Raw genomic sequence first — 12,620 nt, 5'->3', positions numbered from 1 at the left:
CACTTCCGGCCGTGTTGCATGTCGCGGGCTGCCACCCCCTCCACGTTGATGGCAGCCACGATGTCCTTCCAGATCCTCTTCCATCTGTCATTGTCGGCGCGTGAACTTCCGAAGAGGGCATCATAATGCCCCAGGACTTGCTCCACCAGGATACCAACTTCTGCTGCACTGATGCTGGCAGCCCTCTGCCTCTCTGCTGGGGGGTTGCCACTGGTGCCAGATGGTGTTGTGTCCGACATGGCAACCCCCGAGGCAGGTGTGGGTGGGCAACTGGGTCCTGGGGCTGGGCTGTGAAGCGATGGAATACCAGTCGGGAGTCTTCTGTTCCAGCAGGGGTGGTCACAGCAACTGGACCCCTGCAGATGGCTGATGTGCAGGCACCAAATAGCAGGGCACGTGGCCAGCAGGCAGGCAGCAGCAGCTGGCAGATTGGAGTCTGCTCGGGCTCTGGGGGGCAGGAAAATGGCCTTCTGGGCAGGAGTGTGGTCTTCCGTGTGTTGTCGCGTGGCCAGCTTGATATGGAGTGATTTGGCACGTGAAAAAACAGCACGTCAGCGTGTAATTGGAGGAAAAGGCACTTAGCGCGTAAGCACATATGTGACGTAACACGCACAGGCGTTCACCTCATCATGGGTTCATAGTGATTCAGCAAGGGAGAAAATAGCACGTCCGCGTGTTAATGTGTGTAATCCGAGGAAAGGGCCTAAGCGCGTAAGAGAAGTGATGCGCACGGGCGTTTCCCTCAGCACGGGTTAAAGGTGAGCGGGGCCAGCAGTTTGCTGTACTTGCCTTTCGTGGAGACCGACATGTGTGTTGCTACTTCGTGTTGTTTCGTGCGCCATCACAACTTCACAGCGGATCAAGGACGTATCTCTTCTTTTGGCGGGGGTATTGGCTACGCGTGTTTTTCATTATCACGCTAGTCAGACGGTGAGTTTTTCCCACTGCGGGCCCCCGTGTGTACCGCGTACAGTTTTCAAGGTCATAGTAGCCTGCGTGTCCCACGCGTACGTGTTTTTTGTGTCCCTGGGTGCCATCTTGTATCCCACCCCCTTCAGCCCAATTGCCCATGACAATTGTTGTGTACACCTCCCATTGGCACAACTACATCTGTGCTGGCACTACTACATCTGTGCCATGGCTGGGAGGCCAGAAAAGGTGAGGGGTGCCTCAGCTGGGCGTACTCCATGTGGTGGGCACGGTCAGGGACGTGGCCGGTGTGACCAGGGAGTCGGGGGACTCCAGGGTGTCCAGGGTGGCAGCAGAGGGGGAAGAGGCAGGGGTGCGCCAGTTCAGCACGATGTTGTGCCATGTGTTGGTACAGTCATGCCACCACCCCCTGCGGCTACGGGAGATGCAATTCTTGCATCTGGCACTGGCACCCATGTGACCCAGCAGTCCGTTTCATCGACTGCCATGGGCCCAAGGGTAGTGGTAGCTGAAGGTGCAGCAGTGGACACCACCACCCAGGCTCAGGGTCTGCCAGCGCAGGCTGCGTTGGCACCTGAAGAGTCCCAGGAAGATTTCTAGGAGGTCAGGAGGCACACCGTAAGTGCACGCAGGGCTGCCCTGACTGAGGCACATGTCCCTGGGTCAGTACTGTCATCTGCTGCCCCAAGCAGCCGGGTGTTGGCAAGTGCACGGGCAAATGTAGCCGACACCAGCCCGGTTGTGAGTCTACCATCCAGGACAGTCCCGGTCAATGACCCCGGCACAGCGGATGTTGCTGCGCAGGGTCCATTCCAGGGCACCCAGCAGCCACTGGTGCAAGTCGGGGCTTCCGTCCTTGTTCCACCTGCCACTCCCTTGGTTCAATCCACCAGCGCCACTGCCTATACTGATCAGGGTGGCATTTGCCAGTCAGGGTCCGGACCAATGTCCAAGAGGAGGAATGTTGCACCTGCATTAGAGGCTGGGACCACAGACACAGCTCCGGCCTCTGGCACGTTGAGGAAGAAGCCTTTCTGCATGCGGGAACTGGACTTCCTTGTGGACTACGTGCGGAACCACAACCGTGATTGCTAGTGGGGCCAAATTGTCACACTAGGGCTGCCCATCGTATGTCCCATTGGAAGCAAGTTGCGGATTGTGTGAGTGCATACGGCCATGAGGTGCGCACAGCTCAAGAGTGCAAAAAGCATTGGGATGACCTCTGACGCAGTGCTAAGGTGAAGCGTGCCTCTAATGACAACATGACTCTGGTGACTGGCAGTGGGCCACCACCTGAGGAGGAAGACCTCACTTTGCACGAGGTTTATTTTTGTCTCAACATCATCGCATGTGGGTGTTGAGGTGCACCCTGTACCTCCCCCCTCCTTGGTGCCCCCCCGGGTCGTATGTGGCCATTTTTGATTTGTATAGTTAGTTTAATTAGTTAATATGGTTTTTATAGTTAGTTTAATTAGTTAATATAGTTTAAAATTGCTTGTCTATTGTGAATTCATGTGACAGTGTGGTGCTTTGTGGCTTTTGAAAGCATCCACTGTCTGTTCCAGCTAGGCCCTTCAAGCTTGTCTCGTGTATGTGTTTGCAGCTTGGGGTCCTGACTCACATATGCCACTCCTGCTTCCCTTATCCATGGGCTCGCAAGGATGGTTCGGTGCAACAACCATTTACACAAGGGCATTGGACTTTCGTCATATCTGTGGCCTGTCTGCTGCTGTACTACTTGTGTTAACACCCCTAGTGGGGATTAAGTGGGTTTTCTCCACGGCATGTCTGCAATCAATGTGGGTGAGTACATGATTGATATCTCCATTAAATGATGTTGATTGTGATGTATGTTTTTTTCTTGCCTGTATATGTGCTTGATGCACTTCATGCTGTAGACAGTAGCCTGCACCCTTTGGCTGTCAAAGTCACACTGATGATGGGAGGAGTTTGGATGTAGGTCTCAAACATAGCCCAGTGACAACCAGCATGAAGACATACACACAGGGAACTTTCCAGCCTTATTAATATCTTTTATGCCCTTTCTGCAGGAAAATGAGGCCCCAGATTACCTTTCCCAGCAGACACGGGGCCAAGTACTACTGAAACCTGGCCATGTTCGGTGGTGCACATGTGCGCATGTGTACGCAAGCAGAAGCACAGGGCTTGTGCTCAGACGTCCAACAGAAGCAGATACTTGTTTCCAGGAGCTCCAATCAAGGTGAGCAGCACAAGGGGCCACACCGCAGCCAACCTTCCACCAGGCCACTTGCACGTGCATGCTAAGTAGCACCATTGATGGGGAGTTTGGCCAGACATTGTTGTAGAAGCGCACAGTACAGCTAAGATGCGCTGAGGAACAAATGCCAAGTAGCTTTACAAGTTGTCAGGGGCACATGCAGGGGCCGTCGCACATATCCTCGAGTCCCCCCTGCTCCATAGAAGCTGAGTTATTAGCGCAGTAGCATTCCTAGCCAGAAACTAATATAGCGCACAGGGGCACCCAGCGAGGCACAGATTTGAGTGCAGTGCATGTCATTTGCATGGGCAAATTGCCATGTGCACTACCTATTGAAATCCGCGGCTGCCAGAACACGACTTGTACTGAAGTCGCACCTCGCTATATGCATCTAGCAGCTCACCCAGGGACCATTCTATCATGTGTGATTCTTGACACATTGGTCTTCCATTTACTGCGCGCCCACATGCGCCTGCCTTACTGCATTGACAGTGTATGAACCATCACGGGGGCAAGCTAACGTATACATACAAAGCAGCAATCAAGAGTGTTTGTTTGTGGAGAGGTCACTTAGTTTGGGGCATGAATGGTGTTGTGTGTGTGTTGTAAACACACACAGATTAGTAACTCACGCTCTCTTTGTAGCATTGAACTGCTCCTGTTACCGGACCTGAGAGTGCACAGGCAGGAGGCCAGCACTCACCCCAGAGATAAGTCTCTCTTTGGCTTACATTTGACTCATTTAGTACAATGTGCATGAAGAACATGGTTTCTCTGATTGAGTATGTGTTATTGTCAATAGTTGTATTTTGTATTTTGCCTACTTTCCCTTGCCAATCCAACTCCCTCTCCTGCCCCTCTTTCCGGTTATCCTGAATGCCAATGCCTGTCCAAACAACGGATCCCTGACCCTCTTTCCCCGCCGGGGGTCTCGGAGGCCTGTGTAAGTTTTAACTTGCAGGAGCCCAGACCACGGAGGGGGTGGTTGGTTCGTGCCACTCCTGCACCTGGAGACCGGAGCTGTGATACTACCCATCAGTTGTTGCATCCTCATTGTATATTGTGTACTGAAAATGGTACCCATCCTGTTGAACCATTGTTGAACTGTGCTACTTTGGTTGTTCTATCATTCTGCTTGTACATGTGCTTGGACATTTTTTGCAACTTCAAGTCATCTACTGGAGACTCTTACAGGGTTTTTTTGTGCCTAGAGGCTTTTTCCCTGGTCTGGGGGTTTGGCTCCTTGGAGTTCTCTGCGATTTGGTATTTTTACCAGTCAAGGTGGCCTCTAAGGGGCTGGACCGTATTTACACGCAAGGTGGAACATGAAGACCAAGGGGTAGGTGGATCCTGTAGCCAGGTAGACTAGAAGGAAGAAGGCTACATACCCCAGACACAGTTGTTCAGAGCGTCATGGTGATGTGTAAATGAGGGAGAGTCTTTTGTTGTTGGACAGTAAGCTTGGGCTGCAGTGTTTGGGCACTCTCTGACATTGTCATTGTGGGGTACTATGTACATGATGTGTTCTGCTGGTCAGTGGCTGTTCCTGTGTTGTATTTACTTTTCAGGTGTCAGGGGATTGTTGTGGTTTGACATGCTGGGGTGTACACATGGGCAATGTTCGCATGTGATGTGTACAGGACACTGAGGGTCACTTGATTTCACATGCATATATTGGGCCTCATTACATGGTAGGCAGAGAACCATGGTGCTATTAGCGCCATGGTTCATGCCGGTAAAATACCGGCACCGCCTTGGTGGAAAGGGGAATTACCGCCCCATTCCAAGGTTGGCGGGGCGGTAATTCCCCCTTCCACCATTGTCCTTCCCCATTCCCACTTTTGCCCGATGGGGCATAATGGGAATGGGGAAGGCGCTAATTATGGCACCGCAAATTGCGGTACCGTAATTAGCTCCCTGTGTCCCTTTGCGGGTTGGTTTTTAACACCTGCAAAAAGCAGGCGTTAAATTCCCCAACCCGCAAAGGGACCTCGTAGTAGGGCGGTAAGGATTTACTGGTACCGGTAAAATACCGGTACCTAAACCCTTACCGCCTACCGTGTAATGAGGCCCATTGAGTGCAAGTCCCTACTGACACATACAGTTACACAATGCTCCACCACACGTACTACCACCCTTCCATGCCCACAGGTGCACACAAATTGCCTTCTCGGGCACACTGTGTCCCTGCAGGGCATGATCAGTTGCCATTTGGGGATCATGTACATGCGTCAATAGGTTATTTATTTTGTTTGTCCCCTTGATGAGATGCTCAAGGTGTATCCCCAACACAATGGCTGCTAACTGTGCTGTGTGCTGAGCAGTGTGTTGCAGGAGACACACAGAGCACACCGTTTAGGGAGTAGCAACTTTGGCTTGTCCAATGTGCATGTGAACAGGCATCCAGTCTTTTGTTCATGCTCCCACTGGTGGAAAGCATTTGTGTATGACTTGGTATGTGTGGGAGGTTGTTGGTCAGTCATTTCATCTGATTCCATGTCAGGCGTCATTTTCTCAGGCCACTTTCCATTTATCAAAAGTCACTTTGTATCTTATTGGTCATGTGTTGGGCTTTTGCTGTTGCATGCCATGTCATGGTGTGGCAGACAAGGGTGATGTGGGTTGGGAGGGTTTGGGTGACATACCAGTGATTGTCATGGCCTGCTTTGCAGGGGGTGGTGTGATACACACCTTACATGTGTTCCTTTTGGTCACAAAGGATTGGCCCTAGGAGGTGGGTCACATTCTCCGATACCAGTAGTGACTCTGCAGGAGAAGATCAACACCAACTGGGACCCCAACAAACCTTCTGATCTAGGGGCCAAAGACCTTTTTTAGGAAGAGGTCAGTTTTGAGGCTACCAAGGGTACTTTTACAGCCAGCATGGGATACATGGGGAGGCGGAAGGTGGCAATAGTCACGCAGGAGAGGGTACAACCAATAAAAGCCATGTATACTCCTCGGATAACAAATATGGAAGTTCAAACAATTCCAGTTTTCAAATTATCAGAGGTAAAATTGTCTGACCAACAAACTCAGCTCCTCTCAAAGGGACTTACTTTCGTCCCTACCAATAGGACAGACTGGTACTCTACGTAAGTAGAGATGAAAGAATTTTTTAGTAAAGTCAGACTTAGTAATTTCTTCTGTGATCATGAGTAACGTGAAACTGTATTAGATACTGGGCTAAGGGTACCCTCTGGCTTCACTCCATCAGATAATCAGATGGCAGAGGAAATTGTTTTATTTGAGAAATGCATTCTGAACGACCTAAAACGACTCCATAATACCAATCATCAGGTCAGAAATAACCTCTCTGATAAAGAGAAGAAAGCACTGGAGGAATTAACATCTAATCCCAACCTGATCATTAAACCTGCAGACAAAGGGGGGGGCATTGTCCTCTTCTCATGGGCACGGTATAACCGCATGGCCCTAGACCTCCTGGAAGACACCTGCAGCTACTGTCCCTTAAGAAAGGACCCTTCATCAGATGTAGAAAAGGAGATCAGGGATGTTACTCAATATGCAGCAGATCGATCATGGATTACCAAGGAAGAACTTGAATATTTAAATTATTCAGAGAAAAGGATTCCCTCTTTCTATAGCCTCCCCAAAATTCATAAAGCCAAACACATCCACCAGGGAGGCCTATTGTGTCGGGCTGTGGTTCCATCTTGGAACCCTTGTGTAAGTTTATAGACCTATTTTTGCAACCTATCAGCCAACAAACTGACACTTACCTTAAAGATACTACAGCAACTATAAAAGTCTTTGAGGGTGAACGGTTTGATGGTGAACAGGATTTTTTAGTCACGATGAACATTACATCACTCTACTAACATACCTCAGGAGGTGGCAATAGAGATAGTCCATCTTTTTCTCACCCATCAGGCCACCCAACACAGGGTTCCAGCGGCCTTTATCATTGAATTGATGACTATTGCATTACAAAGGAATTATTTTGTCTATTCTGGACAGTTTTACTTGCAAACAAGAGGCACGGCAATGGGAGCAGCCTTTGCTCCCAGCCTTGTGATTCTGTTTATGGCAGCCTTTGAGATTAGATATGTCCTCTCAGAGAATAACATCTACAAACCACACATTAGAAAGTGGTTTTAGATATATTGACAACGTGATTTTTTTATGGCGGGGTAACATCGAGTCCCTTTGGGAATTCTTTGTTTACCTTAACCACCAGCATAACACTATCAAATTCACGATGAAACATTCAAAAACGTCAATCAATTTCCTGGACTTGTGTATCCAAGTCAAAGTGGGGCACTTAGCTTGTTCTTTGCATAAAAAAACAACCGACAGAAATACTTTTCTGCACTTCAAGAGCTTCCACCCAAGATCCCTTAAAGAGAACTTGCTGTTCAGTCAATTTCTCAGACTAAGAAGAAATTGTACAGAGATTGCTGATTACTATGCACACGCTAACAAATTAGCTTGCGATCTTAAAGAATGAGGTTACCCGAAGAAATTGGTATCTCACGCCCTTAAAAGAGTGAGATTTACCCCCAGGGAAAACCTGCTGGAACCCAGTCTGAGAAGTCAAACCCAGAACCGCATAACATGTGTCACAACTACAGTATACAATCATTTGTGAACAAGAAGACACTCTTGAAGTACTGGCAGATGGTGAGCAATTGTCTCCAAGATAAAGGCAAACCCTTGTTTGCCTTTAAAAGATCAAGAAACTTTGGAGACCATTTGGTGCACTCCACAAGCCATGGCATTCCAAACATAAGCCATAGAACTCTTTGACCATTGTTAGGCCATTTCCCTTGTGGAAACTGCTGTGCCTGTAAATTCACTAAGAAAATGTCCAATTTTAAAATTCAGGACAGAACTTGGGATATACGTTTCTTGTCCAATTGTAAAACAGCAAATGTGATATACTGCATCCAATGTCCATGTGGACTGAGATATGTGGGACAGACCACTAGACGAGTCCACATGAGAATTAATGAACATCGATCCAGGATTAGATGTAAAAACCATCAAGCACCAATGGTATCCCACTATGTTGCTTTTGCCCATTCCCCCGAGGACATCCATTGGTGGGTGATCGACATTGTGAACACGAGCTCTAACCCACAGTGAGCATTGAATAACAAAGAATCCAGATGGATTCACCATTTGCGAACCCTTGATAAACAAAGAGGCCCTAATGAAGAAGCTCCCACCTATCAATCACAGCCGTGAACTCAGGTATCTATAGTATCTATCTTTGACTGGTTCGCTATGGTTATATATTTCTTACTCCATGACCTATATATCTGTTGTGTCAGCCTGCCTTGATCTAAGTGTCACTATGCTGTACCTACCACAGATACAGCTACAATTCTAGTTCACTTTTCCACAGCCAGGCAACTGAGTCCACACCTTTCCAACATGGCCCTTACAGCATTTCCCTAATCCATCGGGTTAGATTGTTGTTGTGCCTTGCTACAATAGAACATGGGCTGCCATCTGTTTATTTTAAACAATATATACCCAGACGCATGGGCCAGGTGCCCATCATCTTAACACCGTGTCCTGTGCCATCATGTAGGCACCAGTATAGACTGCTTCATTTAGCCTTTTAGAGCTGCAGACTATAATACGGCCGCAGTGTCCACACTATGATGGAACTATAACTACACTGAGTACAGATATAGACACATTGATATATCTATACCCCCACTCTATTGGTTTGCTGCATTCTACTGTAAGAGACAGGCTGGTGACACTAATATAGCAGCAGCATAGCGCATACAAAAGTGGTAATATTACCAACAGGTTCGAGCGCTGATCAGGCTATCTCTATGAGCAACCGACTCACTTGCCTTTAGAGAGCAAGTTTCATGCAGGCTGCTTTTCCATGTTTGACCACTTATCAAACCAAGGCGCACTTTCCTTGATAGAGACCGCGCACCTAGCATTGAGCTTCCATAGAGACGTGAATACTCTGCCGGGCGGTTCATCAACACGATGATTCCAGCACCCAACACAGTCAGTTTGTATCCCGTGTGTGTCCCAGGCAAGGAAAGCCTTTCTGTAACAGCGAAGATAGTAACATTACTTTGCATGCTCTGCAAGCACCTCTTCGGTGCATACACATTATAGAAGCTCCCATCAAAACGGCGGGCAACGTACGGTGACAGCGCACTGTCTTTAATATGCTTTGCTTGCGTTCGTTTTTTCTTCAGATGCTTTTACTGAAATATGCGCATAGCTGACATTGGGCAACAAAGCAACACGAGGACACACAGCTGTACATGGTAACCTCAGACTGCAGCACCAGGTACAACCAATCTCTATTTGTTATGTCATACGGTCTGGGTATATTGCACTTCTTTGAGACTTTAGGGAGATCAGGCGGACACAGATGTAAATTATTTTTGTATCCTTCAGCCACCCTGACTGGGTGCAGGCTTCATTTTGTGCAGTTTATCCCTGTGCTTCCCATTGAGTCGGCACTCCAGCATTATCTTTGCTGATTTTGGGTTTAGACATCAGTCTTTGGCCCTATTCATAGTCCTACTTGAGGTAAATAAACTTCCTTTGATTTGGACACACTTTTGGGTCTCCTTACCGTAAGCTATTCTCACTTCATGCAACATGATAAGCAAGGTAGGACTATGATGGCTCACTATTTTTGGCACATCCCTTTCAACCTAATGATTAGACACACATTCTGGAATGGGAATTGTGTCAATAAAACATGTTTTTGTTCCTCCCGTTTTTCTCTAAATGGGCAACTTTATCTGTATATGGGACCTGCTTCCCTTATGAGATTTTAGTGTGGTTTTTCATCTACTTTGCACAATGACGTATATCTTTTACTCTGCCTCCTGGGAGCACATACTTTTTAGTGGATGTTGAATGATCACACACTTTGACTTGGTCCTTGTTCTTTTTCTTTTTTTCCGACTTGTAGTCACTGTACAGACTAGTTGATTTCATTCACTACTTGTAGTCCCCTATATAAAATGATTTTGGGATTGGATTGGACTTTTTAGACACATATGAGTTATCTTAGGGTTGTGTTTTATTTTTATTTTTTTCGATCCCTATGGGAGTACTTCTTACATATCTGATCTCTGGTCCTGAGGAAGGCGTTTTCTGTTTTAGATAATCACGCCGAAACGTATTTGACCACGCCTGATTGACCTTTCCAGCGCCAAGGGGTGGTGCTTGTGCCTACACTTGGAAGGCCAGGCCTCATACGTAGACCCCAGCAGAACTGTAAGAAACGGCGGGCTAGTGTGTATACATGAACTAATCTACACTAGCCATCCACCTTCAATTTCTACAAAGAATAAGAATTGAATCTTTTTTTGGCATCTTTGGAACATATACTTCTGGACTTCCATAATTGAAGTTGGGTGGAAACGGAGTTATTTAATAACATCCTTCAGCATGGGAAAGGAATCCAACCTTTTTGATATTCAGTGAAATTGTTTATCTAATGGAAATATTTTCTTCTTTTTTTATTCTTGTTTCTTCTAATTTTGCAGTTTTTTCTGTCTTGTTTGTTGATATTCAACCATTACTGTGATTCATGGTACGTGATCTATTCAGATGTTTGCTTTCTTGTGATATGTAATATACTTGAAGTTGAGCCTACCTCAAAAGAATATTGCTAAATGTTTTGTAAAACAGTTGTTGCATCCTCATTGTATATTGTGTACTGAAAATGGTACCCATCCTGTTGAACCATTGTTGAACTGTGCTACCTTGGTTGTTCTATCATTCTGCTTGTACATGTGCTTGGACATTTTTTGCAACTTCAAGTCATCTACTGGAGACTCTTACAGGGTTTTTTTGTGCCTAGAGGCTTTTTCCCTGGTTTGGCGGTTTGGCTCCTTGGAGTTCTCTGCGATTTGGTATTTTTACCAGTCAAGGTGGCGTCCGAGGGGCTGGACTATATTTACACGCAAGGTGGAACATGAAGACCAAGGGGTAGGTGGATCCTGTAGCCAGGTAGACTAGAAGGAAGAAGGCTACATACCCCAGACACAGTTGTTCAGAGGGTCATGGTGATGTGTAAATGAGGGAGAGTCTTTTGTTGTTGGACAGTAAGCTTGGGCTGCAGTGTTTGGGCACTCTCTGACATTGTCATTGTGGGGTACTATGTACATGATGTGTTCTGCTGGTCAGTGGCTGTTCCTGTGTTGTATTTACTTTTCAGGTGTCAGGGGATTGTTGTGGTTTGACATGCTGGGTGTACACATGGGCAATGTTCGCATGTGATGTGTACAGGACACTGAGGGTCACTTGATTTCACATGCATATATTGGGCCTCATTACACGGTAGGCAGAGAACCATGGTGCTATTAGCGCCATGGTTCATGCCGGTAAAATACCGGCACCGCCTTGGTGGAAAGGGGAATTACCGCCCCATTCCAAGGTTGGCGGGGCGGTAATTCCCCCTTCCACTATTGTCCTTCCCCATTCCCATTTTTGCCCCATAGGGCATAATGGCAATGGGGAAGGCGCTAATTATGGCACCGCAAATTGCGGTACCGTAATTAGCTCCCTGGGTCCCTTTGCGGGTTGGTTTTTAATGCCTGCAAAAAGCAGGCGTTAAATTCCCCAACCCGCAAAGGGACCTCATAGTAGGGCGGTAAGGAACCCTTACCGCCTACCGTGTAATGAGGCCCATTGAGTGCAAGTCCCTACTGACACATACAGTTACACAATGCTCCACCACACATACAACCACCCTTCCATGCCCACAGGTGCACACAAATTGCCTTCTCAGGCACGCTGTGTCCCTGCAGGGCATGATCAATTGCCATTTGGGGATCATGTACATGCGTCAATAGGTTATTTATTTTGTTTGTCCCCTTGATGAGATGCTCAAGGTGTATCCCCAACACAATGGCTGCTCACTGTGCTGTGTGCTGAGCAGTGTGTTGCAGGAGATACACACAGCACACCGTTTAGGGAGTAGCAACTTTGGCTTGCCCAATGTGCAAGTGAACAGTCTTTTGTTCATGCTCCCACTGGTGGAAAGCATTTGTGTATGACTTGGTATGTGTGGGAGGTTGTTGGTCAGTCATTTCATCTGATTCCATGTCAGGCGTCATTTTCTCAGGCCACTTTCCATTTATCAAAAGTCACTTTGTATCTTATTGGTCATGTGTTGGGCTTTTGCTGTTGCATGCCATGTCATGGTGTGGCAGACAAGGGTGATGTGGGTTGGGAGGGTTTGGGTGACATACCAGTGATTGTCATGGCCTGTTTTGCAGGGGGTGGTGTGATACACACCTTGAATGTGTTCCTTTTGGTCACAAAGGATTGGCCCTAGGAGGTGGGTCACATTCTCCGATACCAGTAGTGACTCTGCAGGAGAAGATCAACACCAACTGGGACCCCAACAAACCTTCTGATCTAGGGGCCAAAGACCTTTTTTAGGAAGAGGTCCGTTTTGAGGCTACCAAGGGGACTTTTACAG

The sequence above is a fragment of the Ambystoma mexicanum genome, chromosome 4p (genome assembly GCF_040938575.1).
Source record: "Ambystoma mexicanum isolate Mex_15411 chromosome 4p, UKY_AmexF1_1, whole genome shotgun sequence".
NCBI lineage: Eukaryota > Metazoa > Chordata > Amphibia > Caudata > Ambystomatidae > Ambystoma > Ambystoma mexicanum.
The sequence above is the reverse complement of the archived record's forward strand: the minus strand, read 5'-3'. Positions refer to the sequence as shown.